We start from the raw sequence: 23,546 nt of genomic DNA, 5'->3' as shown, positions 1-23,546 counted from the left end.
ATATTAAAATAATGGGGCACTAATAAGCAATAAAAAGAATGAGCCAAAATGTCATATGAATCTCTAAAACATTAAGTTGAGAAAAGTCAGATATAAGAGTAAATACTCTATTTAATTTATATTAAGTACCAACCAAGACTATCCTATGATAATAGCAATCCAAAAATTGTTGCCTATGAAGTAAGAAAATGGACTTGAAAGAGACATGAGACAACTTTGGGGATGATAGAGATTTTCTGTAACTCAACAGGGGTACTAGGTGTGTTTATTTTTAAAAATCTTCAAACTGTAAAATTCTTATCGGTGTACTTCACTGTTGAAAAATCTTATTCCAAAAAAGGTGTATAAATAAATAAATATAAATATAATGTGTACTTTGATAATGGAAGTAGCCCATGAGAAGAAATTCCCTGGAATGGTGGACACTGGTTTAATGGACTTTTTTTGAAAATTAGGTCTTCTTTTAGTTCCACCATTTAGTGTTATTTCAGAGCACGCAGCACACAAAAAGAGTTACACACTCAAAAATATACAAGTCTAAGTAGAAAGACAGCATGGTTAAGAAACAAAAGGTTCTACTGACAGCCAGGCTAACCACCAAGGCCAGGCCTCAATTTTCATACCAATTTGGAAATCTTCTAGCTGACACCAAAAAAGCCCCCTTGACTAAGGACAGACTGAAGTTGTCCAGAGGTTCAATGACATCCAGTTGGAAAACTATAATAACTATCCAGAAAAACATTTATTTCAGCCCTTAGGTCACTGTACCTGTCTAAGATACAAGAATCTTCTTTCCAAAGGTCCTGTTTCCTCTTGTGCTATTGGTTGAATCACCACTCACCACCGCTGGGATAATGCTCCAACAATTATGTGTTCACTTAAGCAAGTGTCTTAGTTTGTCTATACTGGGTCTTAGCTTAGTCTGTCTATACTGGGTCCATCCAACCTAACAATAAGCATGTTTACATCTTCCCTTATTAGAAACAAAGGAATAAAAGACAGTTTTCAGCTTTCCCTGAATGCTGTTACCTCCTCAAGTTACTGTACCTTCTACCAAAGTCTTCTGAAGCACAGAGGAGACCTGTGGTTTCAGCTTCCTCAGGAGTCCATTCATCTTCAACTTCCTACTATTTGGGTATTTTTTTTATTTTTTTTTAATGTTTTTATTTATTTTTGAGACAGAGAAAGACAGAGCATGAGCAGGGGAGGGGCAGAGAGAGGCAGACACAGAGTCCGAAGCAGGCTCCAGGCTCTGAGCTGTCAGCACAAAGCCCAATGCGGGGCTTGAACTCACAAACTGCAAGTTCATGACCTGAGCTGAAGTCAGACACTTAACCGGCTGAGCCACCCAGGCGTCCCAACTTCCTACTATTTGATTCTAGCCCCAGAACTCTACCAAATTCCTCTTTTATTGGGCATGAATAATATGTGTATAAACCAAACCTTCTCCAACTGTCTGCTGCATCTGAAGCCATTAACCACTTGGCCTTTCTTTAAATCATTCTATATACCTACATGACAACATGACCTACTGGAGTCTCTCTCTGGACACAGCTATTTTGACCAGAGTCATCACATGATAGAAACCGGTCTAATCAGTTCCTCTCTTTTGGGAACTGGGAGTTGGAACATGGAGTTCATGAGATCTTTTTGGTCATTTCAATAAGAAAGTGACATAAAGTTGTGACCTGAATGGTCAGCTTTTGAACTTTGTAAAAATTGAGTGGTGAAAACCTATTTTCAGAAAAATCAAACAATGTAGACAAGAAGCCAAAAGCAAAAATGAGACAACATACAGCCACAAAGGGAGAAAATGCCTTTATTTCTGACTACTTTCTAGGTCTATGAGTTTTGTCTACAGTATGAGATCCAGTTTCCATAAGTGTTATCCTTTACAAGGAGACCCTAAAGAGGTTCTCTACTGGCCTTTCTATTTTGAGACTGTTACTCCTCTTTTTTCTAACTACCAAAGTATTAATATCTGCATCTACCTTCTCTTCTTTGCACTAATTCCTCATTGTGTATTGGCCAGTCTGGTCTGAATGACCATTAATATCTCAAATTCAACATTTTTCAATTCATCTTCACATCCATAACAATATTATATAAATTTTTCATATAGTACTAATTAACAAAATCAACATCCTCTTAGTTACACAGACTGGTTCTCCAGGTTCACTTTTAACTCCTCTCTTTCTCTGCCATAAACTTCTAGCCACTTCTAAATATTATTGTTCTCAACTTTACAATTTCATTCCCCATACCTCTTTTCTACTTCCAGAGCCATCATCTTGGTCAGGCCCTCATCAGTGTACACTTTAGGTCAGTATCTTCTTTTAGAAAACATAATAACTAACGTTGTAGGTCTTAATACATTCCAGTCACATACCATGTATCACACACATTAAAAAACATAAATTCACTTACTCTTCACCATAGGCTTCTACACTTGACTATTACTAGGACTTCCTAGCTGTTCTCACCTTACCAATTGTGCTTAACTCTAGATATATCTTTGTCCTGCAGTCAAAGTGAGAATTTTAAATTTGAATGAATGTTGCACAGCATGGCAACAGACCAAAATTTAGATGCTTACATAATTAGCATCTTCACTCCTTTCCCCTTTAAAGTATTAGGTGCAGTGCAGTTCTCTTCACACAATGGAACTTCATTTGATTCTAACTCTTGGGTGAAAGTCAATTACTTATGCTTCACAGGATGCAAGCAAACTGGGTGTGGCACTTACAACTAAAATTAAAATTAGTTTCTCACTCAACAAAGCTGCAATTTCATCCTCTTCCTATATCACAAGGTGCTTTTTAAGTAAATCCATAAAGAACTTATATCATAATTCCTAAGAGCAAAATATCTTTTAGCTTCTTCAGTAAAGATATAGCATGATCCATATAATAATATATGCTTCCAATGAAGAACTCAAAATATCAAGGCAGTTCTTTAAAAATATCTTACATTTTTACTAAGGATTACTAAATTATACAGGTAAAATCTCTTCAGTTTAAAACTAAAACATGCTTATCATTAGCCAGCTCTTACCTCAAACAGCATCTGGGAATAAACAATCACAATGAAAGCAGTTGGTAACTTGATCTATAGGATGTCTAGATGCTGGTGTAGCGGAAATAAGAAAAAAGAAAGAAATTAAAAAGGCAGTACAAAAATACATCTCTAATAACCACAGCAGTTAACATATACAATGTCTATCTATCCAAATTCAAGTTTTGCAAAGATTGCTCTCACAAAGGAAGGTAAGCCCTCCCTCTCTCCCACAAAATCACCGTAAGATTCAGGCTCTGAATGTCCCTGTGTTTGTCTGTCCCCTCCTGACTCAGTCCATACCCTTCTTTTAGGCTTGGATGACAACTACAAAGCCAAGACCCAAAGGAATGGCATGCCAAATTAGACAATCTTTGATATCCAGGAACCAAAATCTGGTATTTTAAAATACATTTTAGAAATAGAAGTTTAAAAATAATTTAAAAAATAATCAGTGAGAAAGCCTTCTGAGTAAATTTCTATGCCTTCAGAGAAAGAAGGACATAAAAAAAAGTTATCCCAGAGAACATACACTCTGTGTACTTTTGAAATTAAAATCAATGTAATCTCAATCATAATATTTGCACTACAGCCTCCCATCTGAATCTACTCCCAAAATTAATGGAAAGATAAGTGTGCACAGTGTGGTGTGCTGTCTGTGGCAGCAATTCAATTGTTAAAATATTTACTAGGGGTGGGCTGAGGTGCAATACCAGTAGAAGGGAATGAACCCGTGGGTACAGTATTTCCAGGTACTTGAGAAGTTGAGGAGAGGAAGTAATTAGCACTATGGAATAGAATAGCTGTTGCTGGGGCTCTGGATACAGTAGAGAAAGATAATTAAAGGCTAAACATAATTAATCACCAACTTAAGGCTAAGTGTAAATACAATGGACGTTCATGTCATCAGATAAATTCTCACCTCTTGTAGCAGATGCAGAAAAAGCTGAGCACTAGACCCAGGAATTAATCAGAAGAGCAGCAGAGCTCCAGAGAAGTTCTAATTCTCAACTTAGGTTGGCTATTCCAAGGTCAGGGCCTTAACTGGGGGGAAAAAAATTGGACTGTGAGTCATGAGATGGGGACATCTGAGTCAATTCACTTGTAACTCTTGAATCTTCATATTCCCTGGAACCTTCTAAGACCCCAAAAGTGGTCCACTCCCTATTGGCAGCTAGTGCTCTATCTTTGTGTGAAGACAATGCATAGGTCTCTAGCTTAGAAGAAAATCCGTGCAGTTTCCAACAAGATCTGCCACAAACACCCCCATGAACCTTCAGATCAAGAACTAGGGTAAAGTGACGACCTAATCCAGCTGAGTAAATGTAGGGTCCATTAAGAGAGGAAAGAGACTATATGCCAAAGAAACTGTAGGACCTCACCAAAATACATGTACTCATATGTACTCACAGGAACTGAGAGAATACCTGTTAACTAGAATCTGTCAGGGCTGCATTAATGGAGAGGTATATGAGGTTAAATAGGGAAGAATGTATTGCTATGGAAACACTCTCTTATGATCCTGAATTAATCATCTGGCAGGACCATAGAAGACAATATAACACAATGCTATAATGTGTCTTGTAAGCTTGGGGAAAAAATTATTGTTTGCACTAAGTAGAAATAATACGACAAACAGTACAGAAACAGATCATAAGTCTCAGAGAAGTTGATGTTCTAGAGTGGCTATACTACATAAAGCCAGAAAACTCATCAGGCAAAAATGTTCCATGGCAGGGCACGTCATTTAACAATGAGGTAAGTAATGTGTTAAGTTTCACAGTGGCATCATTGAATATCTCAGTGGTGGCTACCCTCTATAGGATAGGAATGTTATAGAACTAGGCTCTAATAGCAATGGCAATGACAGAGTCACAGAACAACTGAAGTTAGGCAGTAGTATTTTTCTATCAGGAACATGGTAGGTGCAATTATCACACTAAGATGCAATGTTGGAATTGCAGCCACGAGGCAACTTAGAGATAAAGATATCATTAGTAGAATGCAGCTCCTAGAGGTACAGATACAAACTCCTCCAAAGATAATGTTTAATTTAGAAATGCAAAAGAAATCATGGATAGATGATCAGGAGATTGAAGACTGTCACCCAGAACTTATTGACTGAAGGAGAGGCCAGGTCTCAATGAGGTTTGGACCTCACTACATCATAACAAATAAAAATAGTAATAATTCCCATAGACCTTCACCAAAAAGGCCTACTTGTATAATCATATTCTAGGAAAGAGAATATCCAAATATTTTGGGGTGAGGACTGGGAGAGCTAAGTCTGAGCTGACACTGACACTAAGTGACCAGAACACCATTATAACCTTCTTTTAGAGTGGGGGTATATAAGAGCAGATATTAACAGTCGTAGCTCAGATAGAACTCTTGGTGATCCACTGAGTCTATCTGGGATCACACACTGGTAATTTCTTCAGTCTTCAAATGTTTAATTGGAATGAATATATGTGATAGTTAGCCAAAACTCCACATTGATTCCTTTGCCTGTGGGATAAGAGCTATCATAGTGGAGGCCAAGAAAGTAAATTAAAAAAACTACCTTATTTTGGGGAATGCAGAGATCAGTACAACACATAAAGATTTTTTAGATGATGCAGAGCTGTTGTTTCCCATCATAATCATACTTCATTCATCTCATTTGGTTCACCAGATTTGCCCTTACAAAAGCAAAATAGATCCTAGAGGATGATAGTGAACTACCATAAACTCAACAAAGTAGTCACTTCAATTGCACCTTGTTCACAAATGTGCTATCTTTGCTAGAGCAGATTAACATAGCCTCAGATACATGGTATGTGGCCACTGAATTGGCAAATTCATTCTTTTTTCTACTTGTCAGGAAAATAGATCAGAAGCAGACCGCATTCAAATGAGGCAGACAAGAATATACAGTCTTGCCCAGGGACTGTATTAATTCTCCCACTGGGACCTAGATCATCTGAATATTTAGAAGAACATTACATTTAACCACTACACTGACGATATCTTGTTAGTTGGATCCAGTGAGAAAAACATGGCAGGAAGGTGAAAAAGACAGCCTTAATAAGACATATGTGCTCTAGAGGAAGATCAATCCTATGATTCAAAGGTCAACACTAGTGCAGCATTTCAGAATAAGTGGTCTATAGGATACCCAGATATCCCCACCAAAATAAAAAATAAATCATTGCCTCAAAATGTAGTAGCCTCTGCAGGTTCTGGAAGTAACAATCTATCCTTGGTAGTATTACTATAGCCCATATGCTACTAACATCAAAGGCTGATACAGTTTAGACACTATGGACAGAGATATCTGTGGTGAAAAAAGTCACTTTGTGAAATTATGGTCAGATCCCATAGGACAGTCACAATCTGAGACCCCCCCTCCCCATTCTGGAAACTTTATGCCATCTGCAGTGGGGACCTATACACTATTCAAAAAAAAGTATTTCCCAATCTGCAACTGGGCCCAAATACATGCAGAGCACTTGAGTATGTGGCATGCTGCCAAAACTGCTTATCAGAAGGTTAGTTCTATTTGACTCACCAAATCATATGATTAGATGGACCCAATAGCAATTCAGTATAAAATGGAAATGGTATACCTGGGATTATCAGAAATGAACAGTGTCACAGGGCACAAGTAAGCTGTATGAGTATGTAGTCTAGATCTTTGTCATCCATTACTATTGCACCAATGCCTCTCCCTCAGAGTGTGTGTGGGTGTACACACACACTCACACCCTCATTGGAAGATAACCCTTAAGGAAGTCTAAGGGAAGAAGAAAAGGATCTGACCTTAGTGTATGGAGGGGTTGTCTCTGAATGTGGTTATCTTAACATGGGAAGTCCATGAAAATGGACTACTGCTACACAGTCCCACTTAATATGGCACTGAATGACAGCAGTGCAGGAAAATCCTTCCAAGAGGCAGAATTTGAGGTGGGTTACCTGATCATCCACTTTGTGTGGAAAGAGAATGGTCCACGGGAAGAATGTATGAGAACTCATGAGCAACGGAGATCACTTGGATAATTTCTCAGGAGCCTGTAAAAAGAAAAATTGGAATACCAAAGTCAAAGAAAGCCAGGTAAGAAACATGTAGATAGATTTAAGGAAATGGGCATGAAGTGTGAAAACTTCGGTTTTGCATGTTGATGCTCATCAGAGAGCATCCGCCACGGAAGAAGCAATATATAACCAAGTAAACACAATTATTTGGTTAATTGTAGTTGAAATGGAGATAACGCATGGACTCAACAGCATGGGCTGTCATTCACCAATGTTGATCCACATACTAACACCAATGAATGTTCAAAATCACAGCAAGAGAGAATAATGCCGAGCACCTAATTCATCTTTTAGGATCAACTTGCCAGTTGGTAACAATTAATTACATTGAATTTCTATTCTAGAAAGGGAAATGCTTCATTTTAACTGAAATCAACACAATTGAAGATATTAATTTGCTTTTCCCATCCACATAATTTCATCTTAGACCAAAAGGATTACTTCACAGTAGTGGATATGCAGCAGTGGGCTCATGACTATGCATTTCACTAGTTCTATGACATACTGCATCAAATCCCAGAAGCTTCTAGGCTGTTAAAATTTAAAAATAGCCTTTGAAGAAATATTTGTAGTGCCAGTTTAGAAATGATACCTTGATAGGATGGGACACTTCAGAATGTAATATACGTTCTAAATCCATGATCATCACATGATATTGTGTCCCCAGCAGACAAAATACATATTTGGGAAGCAAGTAGTGGCCCTACTTATTATCACTCTCAATGTTCTGCTTGGAGTATTTGTACTTTACATCCCTACAATTTTGTTTTCTGTAATTATGGAGCACTTGGTTCCCAGAGAAGGACTGCTTCTATAAGGACACAGTGAAAGCACCGTGAATCTTAAAATATGGTTGCTACCTGGTCACTTTAACTTACGCCAGGAAGAACTGATTCTGATCATTAGAATATAGGGCTGAAATTACACTATGAGGACAAGAAAGAGTAGGTCTGGCACCCAAATAAGCCAATAAGGAAACTCCTCATAATGCCCTGCCTAATTTGATGGGATGGTTAAGCATGGCAAAATGACCAAAGGCTCAGACCCCTCAAGGAGGGGTCACCCCACCAGTTAAGCCACCTACATTATACAATCAGAGGTGCTAGCCAGGGAAGGTGTATCTATAATACAAGGTAAAGGAGAGAGATGATGTGTTGCAGTCTTAACCATACAGGCCTACCTCAAAAAAACAAGAAAAATCTCAATCTAACTTTATACCTAAGGGAACTAGAGAAATAAGAATAAAAGAAGCCCTGAGTAAGCAGAGGGAAATACATAGTAAAGATTGGAGTAGAAATTAATAAAATAGAAAAGATCAATAAAAGTAAACACTAGTTTTTTGAAAAGGTAAGAAAAATTGATACACCTTTAGCTAGACTCACCAAGATAAAAAGAGAGCACTCAAAAAAATAAAATCAGCAATGAAGGAGAAGTTACAATACAAAAGATCATAAGAGATTATTATCAACAATTATACGCCAAAAAAAAATTGGACAACCTAGAAGAAATGGATAAATTTTTGCAATCATATACTATTCCAAGATAATTAGGAAGAAATAGAAATTTTAAATAGACCAATTACTAGTAAGGAGACTGAAAGGCTCTACTGATGAATTCTACCAAATATTTTATTATCTACCCTTCTCAAGATTCCAAAAAACTGAAGAGGGGCAACACTTGCAAACTCATTTTACAAGGCCATCATTACCCTAATATCAAAAGCAGACAGACATCATAGACTCACAAAAAATTACAGGTCCATATTTCTGGATTAACATATATTCCAAAATCTCAACAAAACATTAGCAAACTGAATTCAACAATGTATTAAAAGGATCATACAATATAATCAAGTAACATTTATCCTAGGGATGCAAAGATGATTCAAGATCTGAAAATCAATTAACATGATGTACCACATAAATATAATAAAAAAATTAATTAAAAATTACTCTATTAAATAAAAAGGTATAAAAATTATATGATTGTCTCAGTAGCTGCATAAAAATCATTTGACAAAATTCCACATCCGTTTATGGTAACAGTTCTCAACAAAGTGTAGATGGAATGAACCTCAACAGAATAACAAGGGTAACAGGAACAAGACAAGGATCCCCACTCTCTCCACCTTCATTCAACATAGTATTCATAGTATTGGAAGTCCTTGCCAGAGCAACTAGGAAAGAAAAAAAAAAGGCATCCAAATTGAAAAAATGGACAAGTAAAATTGTTATTTTGAGAATGACATTACTTTGTGTAGTATGGAGAAAATTCTAAGGACTACACACACACACACACACACACACACACACACACACACCTGTTAGTATAAATAAATTCAATAAAGTGGCAGGGTACAAAATCAATATACAAAAATTAGTTGTATATGTAAACTAGCAACAAACTATTAGAAATAGAAATCAAGAAAACAATCGCATTTACAATTGCATCAAAAAGAATAAACCATCTAAGAATAAACTTAACCAAAGAGGTGAAAGACCTGTACACTGAAAACTAAAAGTCACTGACGAAAAAAACTAAAGAAGACACACATAAATAAAAAAGTATTCCATGCTCATGGTTTGGAATAATATTATTAAAATGTCTATATTATCCAAATAAATATACAGATTTAACGCAATCCCTTTCAAAATTTCAATGGCGTTTTTCATAGAAATATCTTAATATTTGTATGGAACCACAACACTCCAAATAGCCAAAGAATTCTTGATAAAGATACAAAGCTGCAGGCATCATGATCCCTGATTTCAAACTATATCACAAATCTAGAGTCATCAAGACAATATAGTATAAAATAGCATAAAATAAGACACATAGATCAATGAAACAGAATAGAGAGCCCAGAAATAAACCCACACATATATGATCAATTAATTTACAACAAAAAAGGCAAAAATACATAGTGGGAAAGGATAGTATCTTCAGTAAATGGTGCTGGGAAAAGAGACAGCCACGTATAAAAGATTGAAACTAGATCACTATCTTACACCATTACACAAAAATTAACTCAAAATGATTAAAGACTTGAATGTAAGACCCAAAGTCATAAAACACCTAGAAGAAAACATGGGTGGTAAGCTACTTGACATTGGTCTTAGTGACAAATATTTGGATTGACACCCAAAGTAAAACCAACAAAAGCAAAAATAAGTGGGTCTACATCAAACTGAAATTCTTCTGCACATGGGGCACCTTGGTGGCTCAGTCGGTTAAGTGTCTGACTTTGATTCAGGTCATGATCTCATGGTTTGTGAATTTGAGCCCCACATCAGGCTTGGTGCTGTCAGTGCAGAATCCACTCTGGATTCTCTGTCTGCCTCTCTCTCTGCCCCTGTCCCTCTCAAAAATAAATATTGTAATAAATAAATAATATGAATAAAATGCTTTTGTACAGCAAAGGAAACCATCAACAAAATGAAAAGACAACCTACTGAATGAGAGAATGTATTTTCAAATCATATATCTGATAAAAGAAGAATACCAAAACTACATAAATAACACATAAAACTATGTAGTATATATAGCAATTTGATTTAAAAAATGGACAGAAGACCTGAGCAGAATTTTTTCCAAAGAAGACCTAAAGATGGCCAATAGTGACATGAAAATTTGTTCAATATCATTAATCATCAGGGAAATGAAAATCAAAACCACAATGAGTTATCACCTCACGCTTGTTAGAATGGCTATTATCAAAAAGACAAGAAATAACAAGTGTTGGTGAGGATGTGGAGAAAAATAGGACCCTTGTGTACTGTTGGTGAGAATGTAAGCCACTGTGGACAATAGTGTGGAGGATCCTCAAAAAATTAAAAATAGAACTACTTTATGATCTAGTGTATCTACTTCTGAGTATTTTTTTAAAAATGCATGTGCTCCTATCTTTATCACATTATAATGGCCAAGATACAGCAACAACCTAAGTGTCTATCAATGGAGAAGTAAATAAAGAGGTGCGTGCACACATATGCACATGTATGCACACATGTGCATGCGCACACACACACACACACAACAGAACACTACTCAGCCATAAAAAGAATGAAATCTTGCCATTTGCAACCATATGGATGGACCTTGGGAAAATTATGCTAAGTGAAATAAAATAGGTCAGACAGAGAAAGATAAATACCGTATGACTTCACTTATATGTGGAATCTAAAAACCAAAACAAATGAACCAACCTCATAGATACCAACAACAAATTGGTGGTTGCCAGAAGGGAGTGGGGTTGGGAGGATGAGCACAACAGGTGAAAGGGGTCAAGAGGTTCAAACTTTCAGTAATAAATCAAAGGTTTCCTAGCATCTAATAATGCTTTCAGCTAGTTGGTCTGAGCCTTGTAGCTGAGGAGCACAGAAATGCTTAACCCTTAAAACACAAAGTTTGTAAGGTAAACAAATTTTGTTTCCCACAACCTGGCCTCTTCTCTGTTCATCTTTTCTGTGCTACCAAATGATGAATCCTTTCTCTGCCTCACGTGTCCAATTACTCAGGTCTTACCTTACCTACCATAACTTTCAGGAAAAAATCTGATAACTAGATGTTGATAACTGGTGCAGCTTAACTCATTTACTCATCTGGGATATTTGGAAGAATTTTAGAGTAACAAAGCATCAGTAGTCTGGGGGGAGAAAAGTAGAGTTGTTTTTGTTCTCATTTCCAAATGTGACAACTTCATGGCCCTGAAATCTTACCAAATAAACAAATAGTACTTTTGTACTTCTAACAGTTTCTTTTCCTTGAAACTATTTTGTCATTCTCTACAGGTTCCAACTTCACTAGTAGTAAAAAGTAAATCCACACACACAATAAAAAGGAAAGTGTAAAGACAATTTCTAATTTTTAGAAAGGAGTGTGATGTAGGAAGTATATGTGCATATACTACTACTGAAACTTTTAAAAATGTAAGATTTAAGGGGATCCTGAGTAGTTCAGTCAGCTAAACGCCTGACTCTTAATTTCAGCTCAGCCCATGATCTCATGGTTCATGAGTCTGAGCCCCGCTTCAGGTTCTAGGCTGACAGTGTGGAGCCTGCTTGGGATTCTCTTTCTCTCTCTCTCTCTCTCTGCCTTTATAAATAAGTTAAGTAAATAATAAACTTCTAAACATTTTAATTGAAGATTTAAAATTTTTATCACACAGCATTAAAGCATGACTCTAATATGTCCTTTATATACAGATGGGAATAAACCAATTGAAGCTAGTTTTTTGGCCAGCAGAGAGCAAGACATTCCCCCCACACTCCTGCATTTAATCTTCCTAATCGTTTGTTGCATTCTCTTGATAGTTTTGTAATTGTTTATTCTTTACTTATGGTCTCTCTTTCATATATGGCCCTGTGTATACATGGGATAATTATCTGAATGGATGGAACAAAGAATTCCAAAGTAGTAAGGGAATGCGACACAAAACAGCTGTTTTTTTTTTTTTATTTTTTTTTCCAACGTTTATTTATTTTTGGGACAGGGAGAGACAGAGCATGAAGGGGCGAGGGGCAGAGAGAGAGGGAGACACAGAATCGGAAACAGGCTCCAGGCTCTGAGCCATCAGCCCAGAGCCCGACGCAGGGCTCGAACTCACGGACCGCGAGATTGTGACCTGGCTGAAGTCGGACGCTTAACCGACTGCGCCACCCAGGCGCCCCAAAACAGCTGTGTTTTAATAGGGAGAAGATTCTACACACACACACACACACACACACACACACACACACACACACACACACCAGAATAAGTGACTGGGTTAAGGTGAGGAAACAGATATTCATAGTTGTCATGGCTCATTTACCTTTTGGGCAAACTGGCCTCTTCTCCCTTTCTGATTTCTCCCCCATTAAAGTAACCCCTATCTCATTATCCTGCTTAAGGATGGTGGGAAGGACGACTGAAATAAACAGGAATATAAGCTTAGACTTTTCAATCCAATACTTCCTCTGATTTCTGTATTATGACAGTGCTAGAGATCTCTGCCAAAACTGAGACGAAGGGCGACTGCAGTGTTACATGTTAACACCTAGCACAGGTCTTTTTAAATGTGGAAGACAGAATGACCATACTGCCTGTTGTTTAAAACAAACCAACAAAAACTCTATTATGCATCAGTATAAGCAACTTTACATTCAAAAAACAGGTATAATCAATGGAGTGATACTTACATTACAAAAGTATTTAGCAAATTTTGCCAAAAAAAAAGAAAAAGCCAATTCTCTAGAGAATTTAACATTGACATGAGCTTGCAGATCATCTATATACCATCCATGTTTCCAAACTAACAAATACTTGAACGCATAATCAGAAATAATCCTCCCTCTGGTTTGTATCTGGCTGTATTTGTAATAGCAGAAGAAAAAAAAAGCTGGGGTGCCTGGGTAGCTCAATTGGTTAAGCGGCCGACTTCGGCTCAGGTCATGATCTCATGGTTCGTGAGTTCAAGTCCGGTGTTGGGCTCTGTGCTAACAGCTTGGAGCCTCTTGGAGCCTGGAGCCTGCTTCGGATTCTGTATCTCTCTCTCTCTGCCCCTCCCCGACTCACACTCTGTGTCTCTCTTAATAAACATTAAAAAACAATTTTAATAAAATAAAATATCAATAAAATTTGCCTAAGCTTTATCTTTTGTTATTAACAATGTCAAACACAGGAAATTGTTGTACTGTATCCATCAGAATCATTTTAATTCACCAGGGTTTTCTGTCTTTCTCTTTAATATATGTAAGCATTCCATCGGTTTGGCAATGATAACGGCACACACCTTACTGTCAAGGAACTCACAGTCTCATGAAGAATAGAAAAGAAGACAGTTATAGGCACTAGCAATTAAGACCAGACTAGATGGTGAGGGAGACAGGTGTCAGGAAAGCCAAACCTTCTGGCCCCTGCACAGGCAATCACACATTAAAGCCACACAGATACATCTTGTCTAAAACTGAACTTGCTTCACTTCTCCTGCAAAAGCTGCTTACAGCTCTGTAATTAACCCAGAAGGAATCCCCTAGACTCCCAATGTTTTAAAGCTCGTCTAATTAGGACAAAGGCAGCAGCTCAAGAGGCAGGATGTATACCTCCCAGTCAGAAAGGTACAGGAGAGGTCCCTCAGGCAGCCTAAGGCATACAGCAAGAACAGAAAATGTGCACATGGTCATTTTGGTGTGCTGGGGTTTCTGAAAAAGCAATTTTATGGACATGGTTCAAACCCAAACTTGACTTTCTCCTATTGTTTGTGACACTCATGCCCCATCTTATGTAGCCATCTGCAGAAGCCTCAGGACCCTAAGATGAATTTCAGTAGTGATCTCAACAAAATTATTAATATAAACCTAGTATCCATAAATATTAAAAAATGTACTCTTTTTCAGACGGAGAGTTTATTCAAGTTTTCCTCCAGTAGGATTCTGGCTTTGAATTGCTCTTTTGGGAAGAGAGATGGATTTTGCTTCACATTAATTTTTTCCCCTTGTTCTTTATGACCAATTGTTTTTCTCTTATGATATGATGTGTTAGGAGTCAGGTTTGTGATCTTGGTACAGAATATTTTCCTCAGTACTAATAATCGATCCATGTAAGAGTTAACTTACTTTCTAAAGGTTATTTCTACTACATCTCAAAGCAAAAAGAATTCTAATTACCCAGCCACCTCTCACCATTAACACTGTGTTATTTAACTAAATAGGAAATGCCTATTTATCCCAAACATCTACTTACCAATTAGAAAGTATTAAGTAAACACCATTTGTGCTAAACATAACTTAATATTTTATAATGTATAAAGCACTAAGGGGAACCCTTAGAAATCTTCCAAGCTATCATAATGAGTATGTATCATTATTATACAGTACTGCAGACACAAGAGGGTTTTTTAATCTTTAAGTAGTATCATCACCTACAAATATTATATTTATTCTTGTTCCAAAGTTACTGGCACCAATTAATTGTTTAAAAATATTTTAATTCATGATAAATAGGAGTTCACAAGACCTTTCCATTAGACTCCAAATTGCTTGGTTTTCTCATTAATATTTAGAGACATACAGTAACAAATTTCTTTGCATAAAAATATGAATAAGTTTTACTTTTTAGAACGTTTTCATCTGGCACTAAACAGTCCAGTAAATTATCTGTCTTGTAGGCATTTTAGATAACCAAACTGAGAGACTGAGTTCACAATAAAAAGGGAAACACGATATGGGTTAACTGAGAAATAGTTGAAAACCAGGCATGCAGAAACTATAACTACTTTGATATGTACCTCCCAGGTGCTCCTACCTCCCAGGTGCTCCTATACTTTTTTTAAAACTACATCTGGAATTTTATAATTCTAATTTGACACTTGAAATTTGTGTCACATCTTGTGAACTTTATAATTTTTCTGCATTCTGAGACACATCTTCATTCTCATGGAAGGAAGCTGTATATTCCAAACACAACAATCAGCAAATTATATTTTGCACATAAGGCCTCAAGTACAGACAACTGGAACCAACTGAGAGAAACTCATCAAAGCTTATAGTGTTAAGTACATTAAGTGAAAGTTCACCAAGGAACACAAAACTCACAAAGAACACTTACAAAGTCAGGCTCTCAAATTTACTTTAAGTCCTAGAGTTTATGATACTTTTCCCCTATTGGGCAGCCTCTTTCCTTACTACCATTACTGAGGAATTTAAAGATTTCAAGCTCAGCCAAGGAATTTGAGCATATTTTGGCTCAGACTCCTCATTCACTCTTTTTGGGGAAATTCTCCTCCAAAATCAAATATTGCAGGTGTAAATCATGTCTATAATTAGTCAGATTGCCTCCTCTGTCAGAAAAAAAAAAACAGATGCTCTAAGAATTCCTTTCGAAAACTAAAAAAAACACCATTGGAAATTCCCTGGATTTCTTTCCATAATTGTGGTTATTGCTGAATCCTTTGGAAACTAGATACCACAAAGCAGGAATCAGGGTGATTAAGACCAATAAAGTGGATGGAAGTTGGATGTGCTCCAACAGTAAATTGGATAGCCATAAATGACATGCTAGATTATCAGGAAAGATTCACATCAAAAGAAATGAGGGAGGATATGGGACCCCTAACTGAAAAAAGGTAGTACTTAGTCTAGAGCCCTTGGTCACCACCTAGGAAAAGTCAGGCAGGAACATCCCTTTTTATTCATCTTCCACCTCTCTTGAAGCTACACTTCTGCCTTTCAGTGGTTCTGTTCATGAGCTACGTGGGCGGGCGCTAGATCCTGACATCTGCCATAGAGCTACTGAGGGCCTCATGAAGTCAAAATTCTGAAAACTGAGAATAAATCAGGGTTACTGATCATACCCTAATCTCTCTGCTTGTTCCCAGAAGGATTTTGTAGTGGCAGACTCCTCACGAAGCCTCAGTGATCTGTAATACTGAAAGTCATTCAGATTTGCCGTTTCATTATTCTATGAAGAACACGTATAAGAACATTGGAATCCCAGGGCCATTGATTTCATCAAAAAAAAAAAAAAAAAAGGTGTTCAAACCTATTCCAATTTGTTCTAAAAGTAGTTGCTAAGGTAATTACTAACTTAGGTCACAAGAGAGGCTTAGGTTTTTCCTTCTGACATTGTTTTTCTTTTTGTTATTTCTTACTTTGTATACTAGTCTCTCTCCTTCCCTTGTCTTTTCCTCTATTAACTAGTAATATTATAGACTTTAAATTAAATATAAAAGCAAACAGATTTACTGATTACTATGTATAAAGTAGTGAAGAATATGAACGTAATTAAAATTAACAATAGCTAGTATTCTTTGAACACCTAATCTATATTAGTTTATTTTATTCTTGTAAAAACACTTTGAAGCAGTGCTCTTTATGGTGCCATCATCTTCTGATTGAGAAAACAGAAATTTTGAACAATTTGTCAAAGTTTACACAGATCGTGTACTTAATTGCCTTATAGTATTGCTAAAAAAATTTTTTTTAATACTAGGTGGAATAATAAATATCTAAACTATACATCAAGCCCAAAAGCGAAATCTCATAAGAAAGCCCATGATGCATTAGCAAATGAATCCTGCAACTAATTCAGTTTGTAGGATTGTATAAAATCTCGGTGTTTGGAAACTGAGTTTTGTGTTTAATTGGGTCAGAGACTGGGTAAGAAACTGGAAGTAAAACAAAACTGGAAAGGCAGTCTGAAATCTTGCTGTAAAAGAGTTACTTGTTTTTCCATACTAAGTAGTTTAGAATGTTGTATACAAAGTGGTGTCCTTGAAAGTTTTTGCACAGAGAGTGACATATGCAATGATCAAGGCATTTTTTAGGACAATGAATCTGGCAATAGCAGGCAGAACAGATGCTAGGAATAGAGGCTCATAAAGATAGAACAATTGGAAGATCGAAGCAGTATTTTAGTCCTAAAGAGACAAGAACGTGAACTAAGGTGGTACAATAGGAAGAGGAAAGAAAGCATGGCTAGAAATGATGTACCAAAAAGAAACAAGATTTGGTCATCAATACAGATCATGAGGAAGAAAAAAGAAGGGCAAATAACTTGAGATTTGAGCGTGGGAGACAGGAAATTAGGAAAAAGAGCAGTTTGGAGAAGACTAGAATGCAATCTCTTTACTTTGGGGAGACATGTAATGCAAATCCCCTTAATGACTTAGTATAGGCCACTAAAGAAGTTCAGTTCAGCAGGACAAAGAGACAGAGGAACAAAAAATTGCTCCTAACTCAAGGCTAAATGGAGGAAAAAAGCAATTGATGTGGGAATTTATTGTAATTTCTTTTATTTATTTATCAAGCTTTAGGTCTTATTTATTTTTTAAAAAAAGATGTTCTTCTACTGTCCAGTAATATTGTGACAATTTATTGGGTACTTAGCATTATCTTGTAATCCTATCAATTATTGTCCAAGAACTAGAATTAAATTTTAATTTTTACAAGTTGGAGTTTAGTCTACATATTTTTCCCCTGTCAATCAACCTTCTTTGAAATTAAGACATAAATAGGTTTCAGAAGTTTCCCAAGTTTGCCCCTTCAGCAATGAGAGGGCCCTGCAATTCCCTTCTAGCATATTCTTACAAGTGTGCCCATCCAGAAGGAAAGACAGCTGGATAGAGAGGACAAATCTACTCATGACTAAATACACATACACTTTAATTGTAAATTTTTTTATTGTTTATTTTTGATAGAGAGACGGAATGTGAGTAGAGGAGGAAGGGGGGTGGGGGAACACAGAATCGAAGTAGGCTCCAGGCTCCGTGCTGTCAGCACAGACCGATGCAGGACTCGAACTCATGGACCATGAGATCATGACCTGAGTCTAAGTTGGACACTCAACCAACTGAGCCACCCAGGCGCCCATAATTTTAAATCCTCTCAATAAAATGTTTTATGAATGACTCTAATAAAGTGAGCAGCTAAGTACCTGAATACCATTTGTTTCTTGCAACAAAATGGCAGCACCTCAAAATCTATCAGAGCTGCAGCAAATATTTTATGCCTCACCAATACAGGGCTGTATACACAATATGCAGTTATCTGGAATACGATTAAGCTAATACTTATCATTGTCTCGTATGTCAAAGAAAACACGTTGACCAATTGTGTACAAGTCCTGAAAGCATTAATTCTGCTTCTTCAGTTTGTCAGGCAGGAACTGATATTTATTAACCTCTCACCTTTGGAGAAGCAAAACAGAATCAAGTAATTCTGTGACTACATTTCAAATAAAGTCAACTCCATAGAGTCTGCACTATGTAAATTTCACAGAATTTGAGTCTAAGAACGGAGTCTTCATGAGCATCAAAGTCTTTTACAGATGAGAAAACCAATGCTTATAAAAGGACAGCCCCAGTTTACCCAGGCAGTGGGAGACTGAACCAGGATTTGACTAACTATAGCATTTTTCTACTAGACAGCAAAATGCAAGGGACTCTGGTCTAAATGTGCAGATTCTCTATTTTTATCTGATTGACAATTTTTACTAAATAGTTCTCACTGATAAAGCATTTGCTTAGGGTTTTTTCGGGGGGTGGGGTTGTTTTGTTATGTGCCACTGAATAAAGACAGGATTTAAAACATGTCCTTTCTTCCTCCAATGTTTCTAGGATCACATCAGCAGTGTCCCTGCTCAGAAACATGCCTCAGTGATTGTGCCCAAGTCATCAGTTCTTCCATCTATGAAACAGAAATAGTCATCCCTATCTGAAAAGTACTCTTTTTCTTTTCTTTCCCTTAGTTTTAACATACCTGGAAAAGCTAGCTCTGGCATATGTTATTTCAATTTATGAAACAAATGAGGCAAAATATTTTCATTCAAAACATGTTTTTGTCTATCAAAAAGACATATTGCACTTAGATTCTTAAGAGCCAGAATGCTCAGAGGAAAAAAAAAAAAAGTGTATTTTACCTTGAACATAGGACTTAGACCAATGGAGACTGGCTGTTGGGAATAGAGACCGTCTGAAGGTGAAGTTGTAAAAGTCTAAAGGAGACAAGAAAATATTTTAGAGGAAAACCCATCTCCTGGGATCACTTTTTAAACATACTTTGCAAACCATGAGTATAAGTTATTAAGTTGAGTTTATATCTTGCTAACCAGTATTTATTTCCAGAAAATACTTTAATTTACTATGCAGGGAAAATAATATAAAATACTTGCCATATCAAGATCATAATATTTTCTATAGGCTGGGGCTAAATGATGTAACTAGGATATGCAAGAGATAGGAAACATTTATCCCTCTTGGATCACAACCATTTTCACAAGAGAAGGAGAAATGATTGACTTCACTTCTACTTCTCCAGAGACCTTTTGATCTAGAGGTTAGAAGATGACCTTTCCTCCTTTGTTGTCAAATACACCACATGAAGCAAACAGTGCTGTCATAGCCATTATCTCTACAGAGATTATAGAACTGAGGGCTCAGTCTTCTGCAGGCTCAAAAGCTACTAACTGAGAGGGCTATTAATAAGTACCACCCCCCTTTTATAGGTTGGAAGGGAACTGGAGTTTAGCCATCCAAGCACAGAACAGAACACTTAAGATCCGGAAAAGACTTGCAACAATAACATTACAACACAGGATGCAAGTTTCATTCCTTCAATTTGCATTATGGCTTGTGTGGTATTATCTTAAAGGTATTATCAAATAAGTTGATATTATATATAAACTGTAACACCATTAGAACGTGGCTTTTTATCTGTAAGAGGGTGGTTTAGAAACAAATTTGGCATATATTTAAAATTGTGAAAATTTCCAGCTGAACAACAGGTATGTTTTTCTCAGGTAGAAAGGTGATTCCCGTTTCAAAAAATCTGGAGAAAGTCCTTCCAAGAGTAAAGACTATGAGATGGAAAGAATGAAAAACAAAAGCTAATGGTATGAAAACTAGAAGATGATGTACAGGTGGCATTATGTCTCAGAAAACTTACGCTAGGGACTTTACAACGCATTAGCCGAATAGGTCAATGGGACTGGAAGTGCATGGAGTATGGGAAAAAGAGCATTGGTTCTCAAACAAGTAGTTCTGTGTACCACATACTTCAAGGCTTTGTAAAGACTAGCTACCATAGAAAGGTGATAGACAGCCAAGGAAGGGAAATAGTTTACCTTGTTAATAATAAGTACATGGTAAGTGAATTTTCTAGGCTTATCTAACATGTTCATCTCATATCTCAGATTAGCACATGGTGATGACAATTTCTAGAAGAACTTTCCAAATCCCTGTAGTGGAAGCCTCACAACAAATAATCAAATGCTAGGAAATAAACCTGTACCTGTTTATTCACTTTCAAATTGAAGTTCACAGTTCGACTGAAATTATACTTAGAATTCCATTGTGGTCTGAACTGGTAACTTTGTATGTGAGAGTTTTGAATATTCTTTTCAATTATCTCAGCTCAGTTCATTCATCAGTTTGAAAAATAATCATTTAATGGATTCAGTGAGATTACTGTAGTGTCATTGCTATTGTGTTTCATCTACAGATGTTCTAATGTTTTTCATACAAGATGTCAACATAAAAGAAATACACAATTTTTTCCATACCATACTAATGAATGCAAACTCAACTTATGCCCATCTTTCAAATCACCCTTCTGGCCCAGTAACTGCTTGTGATTATTTACCATATTTTGATATCGTTGTGAAACGATATCAAGGGTGAAATTTTGAAATACCTGATTTACCCATTTTTCCTTTGTATGGCCCAAATCAGTGCTCTGTATTGCTAACATGTGGCAAAAAAAGAGGTTTTAATTTTAAAAGAGCAGGATGGTGATTTACTTTACAGTATGCATAAATTACAGTGTAAATCTCATTTATTTCTACTCCATTTGGAGTTTGAAATCTTAAGAAAATACTAGTAACAATAAAGTCAGTTTCTAGAGCTTTGGCATTAACTCTTTGTATTAAGTCAAAAATCTGTAATTATTTTGATATATATAAAAAGGTACCAAACTTTCCCATTCTCTTATTTCTCCCCTCCAGTAAAGCTCATTGAATTTGAATACATGTATGTTTTAATGTATTACCAGTTGTACCCACTTTTATGAAAATAATGTACTCAAGTATAAAAGACTGCAAGATTTTTAAAGCACTATATTTACTATTAATTTAAAAATAAGATAAACTTATATTCTTACTTTTTAAAGAAACGCAGAGTATTTCCAAAATCTCATTTTTATGTGAGTTACCCACCCACCTCTTTCCTTTTTCCCTTTAAGCCTAATAAAGAAAATTGACTTTAAGCTTTGTCATTTCAGCCTAAGGTACTAAAAGGCAGCCAACGTTACTATTGTTGCCCTTTCTCTTTATTATACAAGTATATCGATGATGTAATTGCAGAAGTTAGGGTTTACTCGAGCTGTTGAAGCAAAAGGATTTTTTTAGAATGCCTCCTTCAGCACCACAGAACAATTGTAAAACAGAACCAAGTATGCAATTTAAGCAATTCATCTCTTGAAAGCAAATCCGCAGGATCTTCGTCTTGAAGGACTGATCAAGAGGTCGAAATGCAGAACCACTGGTAAAGCTCAATTTGCTCCAGACCAATGCTGAGCTGGAAAAACACTTGAGCAACACAGTGCTAGTGTATGGCATTTTGGCTTTTAACCCCTTCCTAGAAGCCTTCAACTTTTATGATTGGGTCTACTGTTGCCCCCCAAAGCCCACAGGATTAGGAAACATCTCAGCCTTTTATCCCAGCCTTGTTTGTCCCTAAGCAGATATTCCCCTGAAAGTTGAGTGAAAACTAAGCAATCATTTATCATTCTGCATTTCAAATAAAGCAATGATTGAGAAGTCCATGATCCTACATAGAGCCACCCATATTATTAACACAGAAGAGCTGAACATTTACAAATGTATCTACTACACTAGGAGAACCCTCATGGCTGTGATTCAAAGTGCAAACAAAAAGAATCAACAAGAAAATACAGAAACAAAATCACATGCAGATGAGGCAGCGCATACAGGGAAAAGAACATACCTGAGGGATTCTCCTTTTTAAAAAAAAAAAAAATGTACACACCAGCTGGGCTGTTTCTCCCCTCCTTTTGGAGTGTATGTGTTTTCCCTTCAGGAATACCACTTGGAATCGTGTTTCTAGTCTCCTTTCCTTTATTCAGCCACAAATAGTTAGAGCAGGAGAGGAGGCTGCATCCCAGCGATCCGACTCAAGTGCAATCAGGCATGCCTTTGGTCTGCAACGGTGTCTGTTCTTGTCAATTCTATCGTGCTCCCCAGGCAGCAGCCTCCAAAGCAATTTTACAACTTAGCTGCTGGCATGAAACTGCCTTTCACTCTCCTCATTGCCAAATTGCTTCGGCAGCTCATTTCTCATCCCTGTCTCTAAGAAAGCAAACCAGGTTGTCTCCCGTGCGTTGACGAGCGCCAAGGTTCATCAACAATTGAGGGTGAGGAGCATCGCGGCTGAGTGCGTGCAGGGAACTTCACACAGCGCGGGCCACGGCTGCTTTGGGGAATGCAGCACAGACACTGCGATCCCCCAGCCTCCTCTGCCCAGAGCGCCTCGGCTCCCTCTGCTGTCGCCCCTGCTGCTGTACAGAGCAGCTCCTCCAGGCTGAGCCACAGCCCCTGCTCACAGAAAAGCACCGTGGCCGCTGCCAGGGGTGGCCGGCGTCACCACCACACTGACAACTAACTGTGGGACGCAGCTTCATCGCTGGGGAAAACGCCTGGGTGCCAGAGCTTCCTCAGCCCTTTTTTTTTTTTTTTTTTTTTTTTAATCACGGAGAGATGACCTAGGAGACAACTGTGCGGCCAATTCCGCTAGCTAGCTGTGTTTGCAGCCTCTTTGATAACGAGAATAATTCAAAAATTACTGATTCAGATGTAATTGGCTGTGCTTGGAATCATGAAAAGTACACGGCACACAGTCTAATTCCCAAATAGCCACTGAGAGGCAG

The 23,546-nt window shown here is 37.1% G+C and overlaps 1 protein-coding gene across 6 annotated transcripts in view; it reads right to left on the bottom strand.

Annotated features, from left to right (window-relative positions):
- Positions 1–23,268, bottom strand: part of UNC13C (unc-13 homolog C) — a 613,180-nt gene extending 589,912 nt beyond the window's left edge. For 4 of the 6 annotated variants that reach the window (XM_040492731.1, XM_040492733.1, XM_040492734.1 and 1 more), the window contains exons 1-5: positions 22,607–23,268; positions 19,525–19,599; positions 7,009–7,104; positions 3,977–4,098; positions 3,055–3,119 (exon numbers count right to left, since the gene is read on the bottom strand). The gene's annotated coding sequence lies outside the window, so the exon portion shown is untranslated. The remainder of the gene's footprint in view (positions 1–3,054; positions 3,120–3,976; positions 4,099–7,008; positions 7,105–19,524; positions 19,600–22,606) is intronic. The other 2 variants (XM_040492735.1, XM_040492736.1) reach the window with 1 other exon arrangement.
- Between the last annotated feature and the right edge of the window lie 278 nt (positions 23,269–23,546).

This window comes from Herpailurus yagouaroundi, unplaced genomic scaffold (genome assembly GCF_014898765.1).
Source record: "Herpailurus yagouaroundi ecotype Mexico unplaced genomic scaffold, PumYag 184, whole genome shotgun sequence".
Classification (NCBI taxonomy): domain Eukaryota; kingdom Metazoa; phylum Chordata; class Mammalia; order Carnivora; family Felidae; genus Herpailurus; species Herpailurus yagouaroundi.
Note: the sequence above shows the minus strand (reverse complement) of the source record. Positions and strands in the feature narration are given on the sequence as shown.